The 16,996-nt window shown below is 35.6% G+C and overlaps 1 pseudogene; it reads right to left on the reverse strand.

Annotated features, from left to right (window-relative positions):
* Positions 1-566: 566 nt before the first annotated feature.
* On the reverse strand, positions 567-5,652 carry LOC110543108 (S-formylglutathione hydrolase-like; annotated as a pseudogene).
* Positions 5,653-16,996: the final 11,344 nt, after the last annotated feature.

The raw sequence follows: 16,996 nt of genomic DNA on the forward strand, positions 1-16,996 counted from the left end.
CTTTTTTAGACCACTATTGTACCAGTATTTCTTGTTGACAGGCCTCTACTGAAGGTCAGTTTGAAGATGTGTAATGTGAATGATTGCTTTTTTCTTGTGATAGCATGCAAAGTATCTTCTAGCCCCATTAACTCTAGTCAGAGGTGATGAAGATTTACTTGGGAACCAGACTGATTTCTCCATGTTCAAAGACTAAATAATCTGTGTCTCTCACAATAGGGTCTTACAATCAGGTTACTGAGAGTAACTAATAGCTTAAACAATTTCCTATGATCTTTGGGGAATCTATGGGATGTCTTTGGCCCAACAAGATGTAACATACTCCTGTCTCTGAAGGTCTTACTGTGCACTATCATAATTTGGTGGGCTCACTCCCCATTATAGAGTGACTCCATCTAAATTCCTCTTAAATATTTTAGGAAGGTTCTATAATGAATATACTGTTTTTTTTAAAGCTTGATTTATTTAGAAAGGTGATTGAACTGAAGAAGAATGTTATTTTGAGAGGAAATCCAAAGTTTTGCAATCTGTTTTTTTTTCTCAGCAATTATTTTGATGTGAACTTTTTATTTGAACTTTCCTGTTGATATTCTCTTGTGTATAACCTTGCATGCATTCAGATATTTTCTATGTTGGCTGATGTGGTGAGTATGAAGGTTGCAGTTAAGTAGAAGCTTTGATCATAATCCTCTAAAAGCACTGAAAAAGAAATATTTTATATTCTGTGCGGGCAGCTATGAGGTTATCAGGGAGTAAACTATCATTTAAAAGAAACTCCTTATCCTTTTTTTGATCAATTAATACATCTATCTTGGAATACAAAATCATGAGACAGATCACATCATACATCTTTCCTTTACTTTGATATGGTTTCCAATATTCATTTAAGTTCTTTTTTTTTATTTCATAGACAGAGCACTGGGTTGCAAATTGCTACAAATGTTGACGTAAATTTGTATTTCCCAGGTTTTTTTTTTAATAGGATAAACCAGAGATCATGGCTTCCATTGGAGTTACAAAAAATAGACATCTTTGTAGGTACACTGGAAAATGGCATTTATACGGTAGGGAAGCTGCTCTGTTACATTAGAGTACCTTCTGTAATTAGTTTTCCAGGGTTCTTCAGTGACATTCATGTAAAACCTAGCACCAGTGCAGACATCCCAGCTGCACTTAATATTGTAGTTACAGAGGCTGGTATGCATAGCAATGAAGACAAGGCCATGTTCTGTGGCAGCTTGATGATAGACATTGAAATTTTGTTCTGTGCAAATTAATTCAAGCAGCCAATAGAGTGCAGCTGACTTTCCACTCTTAGCTTTTAGTGGCAAATAGAGAGCAAAATCTTGCCTTACATTTCTGTTCAATACTGTGTCATACTAAAACCTAAAGAAGCTAAATACTAAGGAGGACCCTAGTTAGGATGCTGAAATCTCATTCAGAATAGCAAACAAGATAGACACCAGAAGTGGTAGAAGAGAGGAAACAAGATGGGAGACTAGAGAGTCCTCTGAAAGGCTCCACCCAACAGGGCATCGAAACAGATGCTGAGATTCACAGCCAAACTTTGGGCAGAGCACAGGAAGTCTTTGATGAAGACCAAGGGGGTGGTGATAGGGGATAGAAGGATATGGAGGGGACAAGAGTCCAACAAGGAGACCAACAAAGCTAAAAAAAAAATCTGAGCCTAGGGGGTCCTGCAGAGACTGATACACCGACCAAGGACCATGCATGGAGAGAACCTAGACACCCCCCCCAAGCTCAGATTGGAAGCTCAATTTCCATGTAAATTCTTGAGTAAGTGGACTAGAGGCTGCCTCTATCATGAACTTGATTGCCAGCAGAGTGCAGGGATTCATATGAAAGAAGGGGGAGTTAGTATGACGTGGAAAGGATAGGAGCTCCACAAGGACCAAATATATCTGGGCACAGGGGTCTTTTTTGAGCCTGATACTCCATCCACCAAGGACCATGTATGGATATAACTACAACCTCTGCTCGGATGTAGCCTGCAGTAGCTCAGTAACCAATTGGTTTCCCATAGTAAAGTGAACAAGGACTATTTCTAACAGGATCTTAATGGCTGGCTCTTTGACCTCCCCACCTCCCAAGGGAGGAGCAGCCGTGCTAGGCCACAGAGGAGGACTTTGCAGCCAGTCCTGAAGATACCTGATAAAACAGGGTCAGATGAAAAGGGGGTAGGTCCTCCCCAATCAGTGGACTTGGGAAGGGGCAGGGAAGAGATGAGGGAGGGAGAGGGATCGGGAGGGAATGAGGGAGAGGGATACAGCTGGGATACAAAGTTAATAAAATGTAACTAATAATAAAAATTAAAGAAATAAAAATAAAAAATTAAAAAAACCAGTAATGTAAAAATGTGTTAAGAAAGCCGTGATTGTTCAAACTAGAATATGACTCCAGAAGATTACTCTGCTAAAGAAAATGACATGCACTAGTAGATTGGTAAGGCAGCAGACAGTGGTGAAAAGTGAAGGGAAAACAGGTGATTTACCTGTGTGCTCATGCTATAAATTCTGGTTGAAAGAAGAAGGTGACAATAAACTGTTTGCATAAAGTCCCTGGCCAAGGGAACAGCTGCTTAACTTAGGAGACCATATTGCAACTATGAATTTTGTGAAATCTCTCTTACATAACTTATAACTGACCAAAGTTATACATGCTACATATGCTCACTCCTGTCCTGAGATGTACAATTTCATAGATACATAACTATAAATCACAATGCTTCTTTGACACCATTTCCATGATCAGAAATCTTAGAAATCAAAGGCAAAGTCTAAGAAACAGTAGTATGAAATACCTTTCATAACCTTTTATTTTGTCAACTTTTAGTAACTGAACCTTAGTTTTATTAAATTTAAATTTGAAGCTAAGATATATTTATTTAGATTTTCAAGCACAAATTATTTTCCTCACAAAATAAGCATTTGAATAGGCTTTGGCATTTATTTGTTAAGATTATAATGGAGAAGATATTTAAAATAGTCACTAGAACATGATAATCAACAAGTGAGAAAAGGCAATGATTTACAATGTAGAAATGCTCCTATTACACAGCAGTTTAAAACATGATATACAATTAATGTGACTGTGTGTCACACCAGTTTTCTGATAAATGCAATGAGTGTACCTGTTAAGTTTATATATAATTTTCTTAAAATTTATACAAAAGCAGTTTATACAACAATTATAGCTAGACTATCAAAGATCATTAGATTTTTACATCACTTCTCTGAAATGAGAACCCACTGTATTTCACCACATTCTTTATTTTATTTAAGTATTATTGTACAATACAAAGTCACTTTTAAGACTATAGAATGCAATTATGAACTAAAGCTTATAACGAATATTAGCCATGAGGAAGGTTTCTTTTTCTTCATGTGTAAAGACTATATACCTGGAAAGGCTTATATAATTCAGGATATTTTTAACACAAATTGAGAAATAAAAGACAAACAAGTGTCTTTGAGACACAAAATATTATTTCCTTCAAATTAAGAGCAAAGTGTCAATTTTTATATTGTTGGTATACTTATGATATTCTTTTCTGACTGTGTTACAACTACTGTGAGTATCAGCATAATTAAAAGGATAAAAGTAATGCCATTTTTGTCATAACATTCATCACCCAAATTCCCAGATAACAGACTAAACTCTCCTAAATTTACTATTAATGACACATTAGCAGAAAGGAGTCCTCATTTTAATTAAGTCTATTACCAAAGGAAATTATTCAGCTGTTGACTCAACTGAGTATGATGGTATTCTAAGTAATTAAAAAAGATAAAACACTGGTTTTTAATCTGTGTTATAAGTACAGAACTATTATAGCTTCATCTCAATGCTGTCTAATCTGTTTTTTAAAAAGTATTCTCTAGGAGCTACAGCAAAAAAGTACAGAAAATATAAAATTACATGGTATGAATATACTATATATATTCAACAATAAATTATAGAAACTTATTTAGGTTTATATTTATATATCTGTTGAAATACTAACATATCTTTGAGATAAACTATTATATATTCTTATGCATAGACTATGCAGGTATTTTATGTGTGTATATTAAATTCGGTAGAGCTGTAATTATGAGTATTTCAATTGCATCTTTGGAGTTATAATACATAGAAATTAGGTTCTTTCCTCATGATAGTACAGCACTCATTGGTAAAGACGGAACACAAATCTGAGTCTTTAACTATAACATCTACACTGATTCACCACCCAGGTGTCTGCATAATTGCACCAAAGACCTTGAGAGGGTCCTTTGAGATAGCCCAAGTTATACTAGGCTAATTACTCATAACTGATAGCTTCAAAAAAGTGCCTTCATCCTTGTGCCTCATCTCCCAACTAAATGTTCCCTTTCAGTTCCAATTCATTTACTTATCTATGGTTCGCTGTAGCCATCAAGGTCAATGAGACACAAAGATTCCTAAGTGTAAATCAAATCTATTCCTTTATTTTCCAGATCTAATTGTTTAACAGGATGGCCAAATGTTGATAGCTTATTTTCTGGCCATTGAATATTCCTGGTATTAAGATTTTCTTGATACTGTATCAGCTCAAACTAATCTTCTTGTACCAGGAGGCCTCAATTGTTAGGCCTTGTTCCATGTTTCTCCTAACTGAGCATCATCCTTTCTCTTAAAGCCATTGGATATTTTCTTTGACATATTGCATACTCTCCTGAAAAGAAGTCTTTATTTTTCTTCCTGGCTTTATCATGTTTTTCTTTTTTAAATATTCTACAGTAAAATCATAAAATTAAACTTAGGAAAAATGTAAGAACATGCACTGTTTAATAATAGTTAACTTAAATTCAGAAAATTTATAAATAAATTGATCTAAACAATTGTTCAAGTATATGTTTATGATCTGTATTTCATTAGCAGTTGTCATAAAGCTATTTAATAGTAAAAACAAACAAATAAAATAATTTATGGATGTAATGTATGTAAGAAGATATTGGATGAGATTAGACACTTTCAGTGTACTCTGGCATAAATATTTAGTTTTAGATATGTACATATGAGAAATGCTAAACAGATTCAATAGGCTCTAGTGTGTGGTTTAAGTGTCTAATGATAACAGAGATCATGATTTTGGGAAGAAGAGACAGACATAAAGGAGTCAAAGAGGGAGGGAGGAGCAGAAGTGATGTAGATTTGTTTATGTATAAAATTCTGAAAAAATAAAATAAAGAAGTTATTATAATTTAAAATGTATTACATTCTGTTCTTTTGAGGGTTGATAATGATAGGATTTAGAAATTCATCCTTATAAGCACACATTAAATTTTCAGTCCCATACAATTAAATTTTATATTGCTGACTGAACTAATTACTTTTTCTTCTATTAACTGCTAATTGTAAAGGGGAAAATTCACAATTACAATAGAAATATCTAAGTGTATCAACTTAACACAAGCAAAATGGGTCTTGTTATAGTGAGGCAGTTGTGTTTTATTTGCATCCTGTAATAATGAGAAATGAAATATACTCACTAAAATACTATATTAAATAATAATAATAAACACCTAACTATTATATTACAGAAAATAATAAAATATTAATATGCTTTGTAAATTTTTGTATGATAACTGACCTGATGACCTTAAAGTTCATTTTGACTTTTATGGTTTTCAAAAAATACTAACTACAGATCTCATGAACCACAAACATCAGCAATATGAACATGTAGAATCAGTCACCTATATTCCACATCTGAATACATTCAATCACATGTAATCCATGTCTGCAGCTAAATAATGTTGACACAAAAATATAGAGTACACGGTCTCTAAAATCAGCTTTTAGAAAATGTCATCTTTCCATCTTCTCATATCTTCTTCTAATTCTTTCTTCAGAGACTTGAAATTTTTTTTCATACAAGTCTTTGACTTCCTTGGTTAGGGTTACTCCGAGGTACCTTATGTCATTTGTGGCTATTGTGAAGGGTGTTGTTTCCCTAATTTCTTTCTCAGCCCTTTTGTCTTTTGTATTCAGGAGGGCTACTGATTTTTTTGAGTTAATTTTGTATCCAGCCACTTTGCTGAAGGAGTTTATCAGCTGTAGGAGGAGTTCCCTGGTAGAGTTTTTGGGGTCACTCATGTATACTATCATCTCATTTGCAAATAGTGATAATTTGACTTCTTCCTTTGGCTTGGCAGGATTAACATAGTAAAAAATGGCCATCTTACCAAAAGCAATCTACAGATTCACTGCAATTCCCATCAAATTACCAACACAATTCTTTAAAGACCTGGAAAGAAAAATTCTCAACTTCATATGGAATAACAAAAAACCCAGAATTGCTAAAAAAAATCCTCTACAATAAAAGATCTTCTGGAGGTATCCCCATTCCTGATCTTAAGTTGTACTATAGAGCAACAATTTTAACACAAAACTGCATGGTACTGGCATAGAAACAGAATGGTGGATCAATGGAACCAAACAGAGGAACCAGAAATAAACCCACACACTTATGGACACCTGATCTTTGACAAAGATGCCAGAGCCATACAATGGAAAAAAGATAGCATCTTCAACAAATGGTGCTGGTCTAATTTGACATCTACATGTAGAAAAATGGAAATAGATCCATACTTATCACCCTGCACAAAACTGAAGTCCAAGTGGATCAAAGACCTCAACATAAAACCTGACACATTAAATTGGCTAGAAAAAAAGTGGGAAATACCCTAGAACTCTTTGGTACAGGAGAAAACTTCCTGAACAGAACACCAACAGCACAGGCTCTAAGAGCAACAATCAATAAAAGGGACCTCATGAAACTGAAAAGCTTCTGCAAAGCAAAGAACACCATCATCAAAACAAAGTGACTGCCTACAGATTGGGAAAGAATCTTTACCAACCCTTTTTCTGATAGAGGACTCATATCCAGTATATATAAAGAACTAAAGAAGCTGAAAAGCAGCAAACCAAGTAATCCAATTAAAAAATGGGGAACACAGCAAAACAGAGAATTCTCTGTAGAGGAATATTGAATGGCAGAGAAGCACTTAAAGAAATGCTCAACCTCATTAGCCATTAGGGAAATGCAAATCAAAACAATCCTGAGATTTTACCTTACACCCATCAGAATGGCCAAGATGAAAACCTCAAGTGACAACACATGCTGGAGAGGTTGTGGAGAAAGGGGAACCCTTCTCCACTGCTGGTGGGAATGTAAACTTGTACAACCACTCTAGAAAGCAATCTGGCGCTTTCTCAGACAACTAGGAATAGCGCTTCCTCAAGATCCAGCCATACCACTCCTGGGCATATATCCAAAAGAGGCTCAAGCACACAAAAAGGAAATTTGCTCAACCATGTTTGTAGCAGCTTTATTTGTAATAGCCAGAATCTGGAAACAACCCAGATGCCCCTCAACTGAAGAATAGATGCAGAAAATGTGGTACATCTACACAATGGAATATTACTCAGCAATGAAAAATAAGGAAATCATGAAATTTGCAGGTAAACGGTGGGATCGGGAAAGTATCATCCTGCGTGAGTTGTCCCAGAAGCAAAAAGACACACATGGTATATACTCACTTATATAGACATACAACATAGGACAAAACCACTAAAATCTGTGCATCTAAAGAAACTAAGAGAGAGGACCCTAACTAAAATGGTCAATCCCCATCCTGAAAGGCAAAGAGGATGGACATCAGAAGAAGAAGAAAACAGGAAACAACCTAGGAACCTTCTACAGAGGGCTTCTGAAAGCCAGAAGAAGAAAACAGGAAACAAACTAGGAACCTCCCACAGAGGGCCTCTGAAAGCCTCTGCCCTACAGACTATCAAAGCAGATGCTGATCCTGATGGTCAACTCTCAGGCAGAGTGAATGGAATTTTATGTAAGAAGTGAGAAATAGTAAGAGCTGGAGAGGACAGGGTCTCCACAAGGAGAGCAACAGAACAAGAAAATTTGAACACAGGGAACTTCCCAGAGACTCATACTCCAACCAAGGACTATTCATGGAGATAACCTAGAACCCCTGCACAGATGTAGCCCATGGCAGTTCAGTGTCCAAGTGGGTTACATAGTAATGTGAAGAGGGACTGCCTCTGACATAATCTGATTGGCCTGCTCTTTGATCACCTCCCCCTGAGGGGGGAGCAGCCTTACCAGGCCACAGTAGAGGACAATGCAGCCACTTTTGAAGTGAACTGATAGACTAAGATCAGAAAGGAGAGGAGAACCTCCCCTATCAGTGGACTTGGGGAGTGGCATGCATGCAGAAAGGAGAGGGAGGGTTGGATAGGGAGGGGAGGAGAGGGGGGCTTATGGGGGGATACAAAATGAATAAAGTATAATTAATAAAATAAACAAAAGGAAAACGAAAATGTCATCTTAAATTATGTGTACATCGAAAATGATTCTGGGACAGTCTCAGTATAGGAGACTCAGAGGTCACAGCAATAAAATTTCACATCAATTAAAAAAAAATCCAACTAGCATTGAGCAATATTAATAATGGATCTGAAACTTAGAGTATATCACTACCTATAATATAGATGAATTAAAGAATTGGTGCATGTGGAGAAGCACTTTCCATAGTTTGGAGAAACATTCATTTTGTGGACAATGAATATGAATTGTAATTTTAACTATGTATGGTAGTTTGAACGAAAATGGCCCCCATGGCCTCGAATATTTGATTGTTTGGTTTCCAGTTTATAGACTGTTTAGGAAGAAATAGGAAGTGTGGCCTTGTTGCAGGAGATGCATCATGATGGGTGAGCTTTTAGATTTAAAAAGCTCTTGCGTGGTGCTCTATGTCACTATCGTGCAGATCAAATGTAAACGTTCATCTACTGCTTCAGTGTCATGTCTGCTTGCCTGTCACCACACTTCCTGCCATGATGGTCATGGAATGTCTCTTCAAAGAAATATAACTGTAAATAAGATACTATCATTTGGAGGACTAGGTAAAAAAGAAAAGAAGTCTTATAGAATTTTTGGAAGGACATGCTGAAGTAAACTCCAAAAGTTTATTATATTCAGGAACAAAGATTATAAAAAGGAAGTCAAGTCTAAATTTTTTCGGTTCCTAAGCTTTGTCAGAGAACTTTTTTATTTAGTACGTAATAGTTAGTGCAGAGAATAATTACGGTTCAAAGTGATGAGAAGAAATCACTGTGGGTTCTCAGCCATGAATGTGATATCTCTATCAACTCTCTCCACATTTTGGCTCATGGAACTTTCAGAAAGAGGAGTGCTATCTCAGTTTTCTACTGCTCTAGCCAAGGCAACTTATAAAAGAAAGCATTTATTTGGGGGCTTGCTTATAATTTTAGGGTGAATCTATGACCACCATGGCTGAAACACAGCAGTAGCATGCACGGAGCTGGAGCTGTAGGTAAGAGGTCTCAGTTTCAGACCTCTTACCTAAGAGAGAGAGACAGAGAGAGACAGAGATACAAAGAGAGATAGAGAAACACACACACAGAGAGAGAGAGAGAGAGAGAGAGAGAGAGAGAGAGATTTACTGGGCATCTTAAACCTCAAAGCAGACTCTGATTGACATACCTCCCTCAACTAAGCTCTTAACTCTTCCCAATGAGTTCCACCAACTACAAACAGGCATTCAAATATTTGAGTTTATGGGGGTCATTCTCATTCAAACCACCATAATATATATTTAATATTCTCTTACATTCAGTCATAAAAATGAAGATAATTATGCAAAGTAAAGTCTTTGACCCATTTTATACTTTCTTTCACTTACAAATGATAAAGTGTTAGTTACAGCAAATTATTTTTTTCCTAATACAGTCAACTTTGTTAGGGATTAAAAACCAACATGGGCCTGATTATTTTAAAGAAATATTGTTTTGGTATAATTGTTGTTAGATTTTCTTTAAGGCACAATAGCATATAATCTTCATAATTAAGTATTATATTATTGAATTATTAATTAAACAGAAGAAATTGGTAAGCATATGAGTCTTTGCTTCATAAGAATATTTCTTACAGAACAGAGAAGTGCCAGCATTTCTGATTGTTTAAGCTAATATTTGAAGGCTGAGAGGTTTTTATAATTATAAAATAATTTATTCTCACATTTTCACATCAGAGCATGCATTAATTATTTTTGTTATTCATCATAATTAAATAGCTATTAGCTCTTAAATGATTCTAGGAGAATATTTAAAATATCTACAATATACACCAAAATCTTTTTTAAAGAGGTTTATAACCAGATTTTAATTTAGTGCTTATGAATTTTTCAAGTTTAAAACTTTTTATAGCCTTTAATACATTTTATTTGAAAATCAGAACACTACATTTTTATTTTTTAATAAATAAATAATGTAGTATCATGGAATTATAAAGACAATTAGAATCTATAAATCCATGCTTAAGTCATCTGTATTTGGAATTTTTGAGAACCTTATTCAAGCTCTTAGCTTTGTATTTCTAAGCTTTGTCAAGCAAATTTTATTGTAGATTTTTGACTCAATTCTTTTGAAATACAGACGTGTGTTCAGCATATCTATTCTTTATATAAATATTTTCCCAATACAAGATAGTGATGTATCATTCATTTTGCACAATCCTGTATATGTTTTCTCCATCATGTTATGAGCACTAGGTGTCATTTTTAACAATGGCTTGTACAATCCTAAAAAATCTATATGCAATAGCCTGACACATGAAGAAAAACATTATAAATTTAATCTTTCTTATTTATGTTGAATGGAAAAAATCAATTATTGCATTTAAAGAAATAAACAACTAATAGTTTTATTTATCCAAGAAACCATAATATCATAGATACTTTTGTAATTTCTGATGTTATTGCATTTTATTATGTCTTTATATAGCATACTCACAATATAGAAGGCTATTTATCATTTATATGAGCATTATGTTTTTAGTCACAGGTCCTCCTCATCAATAACTACTCTTTTAATAATTTTCTTTAGCTATTTCTAATACAGAAGGTCAGAAGATGACTTGTGGAAGCCAGTTCTTTGCTCATGGAGGGGGATTTGGGATTAAATCAAGTAATAATTCATGGCAATAAATGATTTAAGCCAGTGAATCATCTTGCTAGCATTAATAGGAACCATTTTAAAGCTAAATTTGCAGCATTTAAGATGCATTTTTATTTTCTCTTCAGATGTATTTGGAAGCTGTTATATCTGTCTAGCTACCATAAAGGAAGTTTCTTAATATTTAATCTTTAATATTCTAAAATTTACTCAAAACCTGTTGGATTAGTATATTTTAAAGTTATGGCTCAGATATGAGTCACAGGTCTTTGTTCAATCATTTTGAGAAAAAAAGTTCTTTCTTAGATACTTTTCATCTGTATTCATGAAGACTTCTACAATGTACATGCTCTATAAGTATTATACTATTTTTGTTCAGAGAATAATGATAAATACAACTTTCTATGCCTATATGTTAGAAATAATTTTTTCCTGAATATTTCTGGTTCATACTTGAATGAATATAATGATACAGAATGTGTATATACAAGTAAAATATAGCATTACTCTAGAAAGCTTAGTTAAAATTCAGGAACAAAACCCTTACATATATTATACTACCAAATTAAATATTTTTTAATTTATTTTTTATTATTAATTATACATTATTCACTTTGTATCCCCCCATAAGCCCCTCCCTCCTCCCCTCCCGATCCCACCATCCCTTCCCCTTCTTCATGCATGTCCCTCCCCAAGTCCACTGGTAGGGGAGGTCCTCTTCTCCTTCCTTCTGATCTTAGTCTATCAGATTACATCAGGAGTGGCTGCATTGTCATCTTCTATGGCCTGGTAAGACTGCTCCCCCCCTCAGGGGGAGGTGATAAAAGAGCAGGCCAATCAGTTTATGTCAGAGACAGTCCCTCTTCCCATTACTATGTAACGCACTTGGACACTGAATCGTCATGTGCTACCTCTGTGCAGGGGTTCAAGGTTATCTCCATAAATAGTCGAAGTATGAGTCTATGGGAAATTCCCTGTGTTCAAATTTTCCGGTTCTGTTGCTCTCCTTCTGTGGTTCCCATCCTCTCCAGCTCTTACTAATTCTCATTTCTTACATAAGATTCCATGCACTCTGCCCAACAGTTGGCCATAAGTCTCAGGATCTGCTTTGATAGTCTGCAGGGCAGAGGCTTTGAGAGACCCTCTGTGGCAGATTCCTAGGTTGTTTTCTGTTTTCTTCTTCTTCTGATGTCCAACCTCTTTGCCTTTCAGGATGAGGATTGAGCGTTTTAGTCAGGGCCCTCTTTCTTGCTTAGTTTCTTCAGATGAACAGTTTTTAGTAGGTATATCCTATGTTATATGTCTATATGAGTGAGTATATACCATGTGTGTCTTTCTGCTCCTGGGACAGCTCGTTCAGGATGATCCTTTCTAGGTTGCAACATTTACCTGTGAATTTCATGATTTCCTTATTTTTCATTGCTGAGTAATACTCCAGAAGTACCACAATTTCTGCATCCATTCTTCAGAGTGGGGCATCTGGAATGTTTCCAGCTTCTGGCTATTACAAATAAAGCTGCTACAAACATGGTTGAGCAAATATCCTTATTGTGTACTTGAGGCTCTTGTGGATATATACCTAGGAGTAGTATGGCTGGATTTTGAGGAACCGCTATTCCTAGTTGTCTGAGACAGCACCAGATTGCTTTCCAGAGTGGTTGTACAGTTTACATTCCCACAAGCCATGGAGAAGGGTTCCCCTTTCTCTACAACCTCTCCAGCATGTGTTGTCACTTGAGTTTTTCATCTTGGCCATTCTGATGGGTGTAAGGTGAAACCTCAGGTTTGTTTTGATTTGCATTTCCCTGATGGCTAATGAGGTTGAGCATTTCTTTAAGTGTTTCTCTGCCATTCGATATTCCTCTACAGAGAATTCTCTGTTTAGCTCTGTTCCCCATTTTTTAATTGGATTACTTCATTTGCTGCTTTTCACCTTCTTTAGTTCTTTATATATACTGGATATTAGTCCTCTATCAGATAGAGGATTGGTGAAGATTCTTTTCCAATCTGTAGGCAGTCATTTTGTTTTGATGATGGTGTCCTTTGATTTATAGAAGGTTTTCAGTTTCATGAGGTCCCATTTATTGATTGTTGCTCTTAAAGCCCATGCTGTTGGTGTGTTCTGTTCAGGAAGTTGTCTCCTGTGCCAATGAGTTCAAGGGTATACCCCACTTTTTTTTCTAACTGATTTAATGTGTCTGGTTTCATAGTGAAGTCTTTGATCCACTTAGACTTTAGTTTTGTGCAGGGTGATAAGTATGGATCTATTTTCATTTTTCTACATGTAGATGTTCAGTTAGACCAGCACCATTTGTTGAAGATGCTATCTTTTCTCCATTGTAAGGTTTTGGCATCTGTGTCAAAGATCAGGTGTCCATAAGTGTGTAGGTTTATTTCTGGGTCTTCTGTTCAGTTCCATTGATCCACCATTCTGTTTCTATGCCAGTATCATGCAGTTTTTATAACTGTTGCTCTATAGTACAGCTTAAGATCAGGGATGGAGATAACTCCAGAAGATCTTTCATTGTAGAAGATTGTTTTAACAATTCTGGGTTTCTTGTTATTCCATATGAAGTTGAGAATTTTTCTTTCCAGGTCTGTAAAGAATTGTGTTGGTAATTTGATGGGAATTGCATTGAAACTGTAGATTGCTTTTGGTAAGATGGCCATTTTTACTATGTTAATCCTGCCAAGGCATGAGCATGGAAGATCTTTAAATCTTCTGATATCTTCTTCTAATTCTTTCTTCAGTGACTTGAAATTTTTTTTCATACAAGTCTTTGACTTGCTTGGTTAGGGTCACTCCAAGGTACTTTATGTCATTTGCGGCTATTGTGAAGGGTGTTGTTTGCCTAACTTTTTTCTCAGCCTTATTTTCTTTTGTATACAGTAGTGCTACTGAGTTTTTTGAATTAATTTTGTATCAAGCCACTTTGCTGAAGGTGTTTATCAGCTGTAGGAGTTCCCTGGTAGAGTTTTTGGGGTCACTCACTTATACTATCATATCATCTGAAAAGAGTGATAATTTGAATTTTCCTTTCCAATTTTTGTCCCCTTGATCTCCCTCAACTGTCTTATTGCTCTAGCAAGGACTTCCAGAACTAAGTTGAAGCGATATGGAGAGAGTTGGCAGCCTTGTCTTTTCCCTGATTTCAGTGGGATTGCTTTAAGTTTCTCTCCATTCAGTTTGATGCTGGCTATAGGCTTGCTGTATATCGCCTTTACTATGTTTAGATATGTGCCTAGTATCCTTGATCTCTCCAATACTTTAAACATGAATGGATGTTGGATTTTGTCAAATGTTTTTTCAGCATCTAGGAAGATTATCATATGTTTTTTTTTCTTTCAGTTTGTTAATATGGTGGATCACATTGATGGCTTTCCATATATTGAACCACCGCTGCATACCTGGGATGAAGCATACTTGGTCATAGTGGATGGTATCTTTGATGTGTTAAAGTATTCGGTTTGCAAGTATTTTGTTGAGTATTTTTGCATCAATGTTCATAAGGGAGATTGGCCTGAAATTCTCTTTCTTTGTTGGGCCTTTGTGTGGTTTAGGTGCCAAGGTGACTGTGGCTTCATAGAATGAGTTTGGTAATGTTCCTTCTGTTTCTATTTTGTGGAATAGTTTGAAAAGAATTGGAGTTAGCTCTTCTTTAAAGGTCTGGTAGAATTCAGCACCGAAACCATCTGGCCCTGTGCTTTTTTTTGGATGGGAGACTTTCTATGACTGCTTCTATTTCCTTGCAGGGTATAGGACTATTTAATTGATATACCTGGTCCTGCTTTGGTAAGTGGAATCGATCAATAAAATGTCCATTTCATTTAGGTTTTCAAATTTTGTGGCATATAGACTTTTGAAGTAAGTTCTAATGATTGTTTGGATTTCCTCAGTGTCTGTAGTTATGTCCCCCTTTTCATTCCTGATTTTGGTGTTGTCTCTGCCTTTTAATTAGCTTGGCTAAGGCTTTGTCGATCTTGTTGATTTTCTCAAAGAACCAGCTCTTGGTTTCATTGACTCTTTGAATTGTTTTATTTGGTTCCAATTGATTGATTTCAGCCCTGAGTTTGATTATTTTCAGCTGTCTACTCCTTCTTGGTGTGTCTGCTTCTTCTTTTTCTAGGGTTTTTAAGTGAACCATTAAGTTGCTTGAATGAGCTGTCTTGAATTTCTTCTTGAAGGCACTTAGTGCTATGAACTTTCCTCTTAGCACTGCTTTCATTGTGTCCCAAAAGTTTGGGTATGTTGTGTCTTCATTTTCATTGATTTCTAGAAAGACTTTAATTTCTTTCTTTATTTCTTCCCTGACCCAGCTGTCATTTAGTAACAAGTTGTTCAGTTTCCATGTGTATGTAGGCTTTTTTGCTATTTCTGTTATTGTTGAGGTCCAGCTTTATTCCATGGTGATCAGGCAAGATACAAGGGATTATTTCAATCTTCTTGTATCTGTTGAGGCTTGCTTTGTGACCATCTATATGGTCTATTTTGGAGAAGGTTCCATGAGGTGCTGAGAAGAAGGTAAATTCTTTTGTGTTTGGGTGTAAAGTTCTGTAAATGTCTGTTAGGTCCATTTGATTCATGACCTCTGTTAGAGACATTGTTTCTTTGTTTAATTTCTGTTTTGTTGACCTGTCCTTTGTTGAGAGTGGGGTGTTGAAGTCTCCCACTATTAATGTGTGGGGATCTATATGTGGTTTAAATTTTATCAATGTTTCTTTAACAAATGTGGGTGCTCTTGTATTTGGGGCATAGATGTTCTGGATTGTGATGTCTTCCTGGTGGAATTTTCCTTTGATGAGTATGAAGTGTCCTTCCCCATCTCTTTTAATTAATTTTGGTTGAAAGACTATTTTATCAGATATTAGAATGGCTACTCCTGCTTGCTTCTTGGGTCCATTTGCTTGGAAAGTCGTCTTCCAACCCTTTACCCTCAGGTAATTTCTATCTTTGTGCCTTAGGTGTCTTTCTTGTATGCAACAGATTGGTGGGTTTTGTTTACATATCCAATTTGTTAATTTGTGTCTTTTTATTGGAGAGTTGAGTCCATTGATGTCGAGAGATGTTAATGACTAGTGGCTGTTAGATCCCTTGATTTTGATGTTGGCTGTAGTCATCAGGTTGTGTGCTTGGTTGCTTTATGTTTTATTGTAGTAAGGTTAATTATTTCCTGTGTTTTCTTGAAAGAAGCTATTTTTTTAGGGTTGTATTTTCCCTTCCAGTGTCTTCTGTAATGCTGGATTTGTATGTGGGTATTGTTGAAATTTGTTTTTGTCATTGAGTATCTTGTTTTCTCCATCTATGTAATCTGAGAGTTTTGCTGGGTATAGTAGCCTGGGCTGACATCTGTGTTATATTAGGGTCTGCATGATATCTCTCCAGGCCCTACTGGCTTTCATAGTCTCTGTTGAAAAGTCAGGTGTGATTCTAATGGGTTTGCCATTATATGTTACTTGGCCTTTTTCCCTTGCAGCTTTTAGTATCTTTTCTTTGTTCTGTGTACTTATTGTTTTGAGGATTTTCTTTTCTGGTCTAATTTATTGGGTGTTCTGTAGGTCTTTTTTATTCTTATTGGCCTCTTTTTTAAGTTGGGGAAATTTTCTTCAGTGATTTTGTTGAAGATATTTTCTGGTCCTTAGAGTAGGGAATCTTCTTTTTACTCTATACCTATTATTCTTAGGTTTTGTCTTTTTTTGTTATCTTGAATTTCTTGGACTGTCTGTGTCAGGAATTTTTTAGATTTAATATTTTCTTTGACAGATACATCTATTTCTTCCATTGTATCTTTCACACCTGAGATTCTTTCTTCCATTTCTTGCAGTCTATTGGTTATTTTAACCTCTGTGGTTCCTGTTTTCTTCCCTAAATTCTTTCTTTCCACAATTTCCTCCATTTGTGTTTTCTTTAAATTTTCCAATTCTACCTTCAGGTCTTGAGCCATTTTTCTGATTTCCTTCA

This window comes from Meriones unguiculatus, chromosome 15 (genome assembly GCF_030254825.1).
Source record: "Meriones unguiculatus strain TT.TT164.6M chromosome 15, Bangor_MerUng_6.1, whole genome shotgun sequence".
NCBI lineage: Eukaryota > Metazoa > Chordata > Mammalia > Rodentia > Muridae > Meriones > Meriones unguiculatus.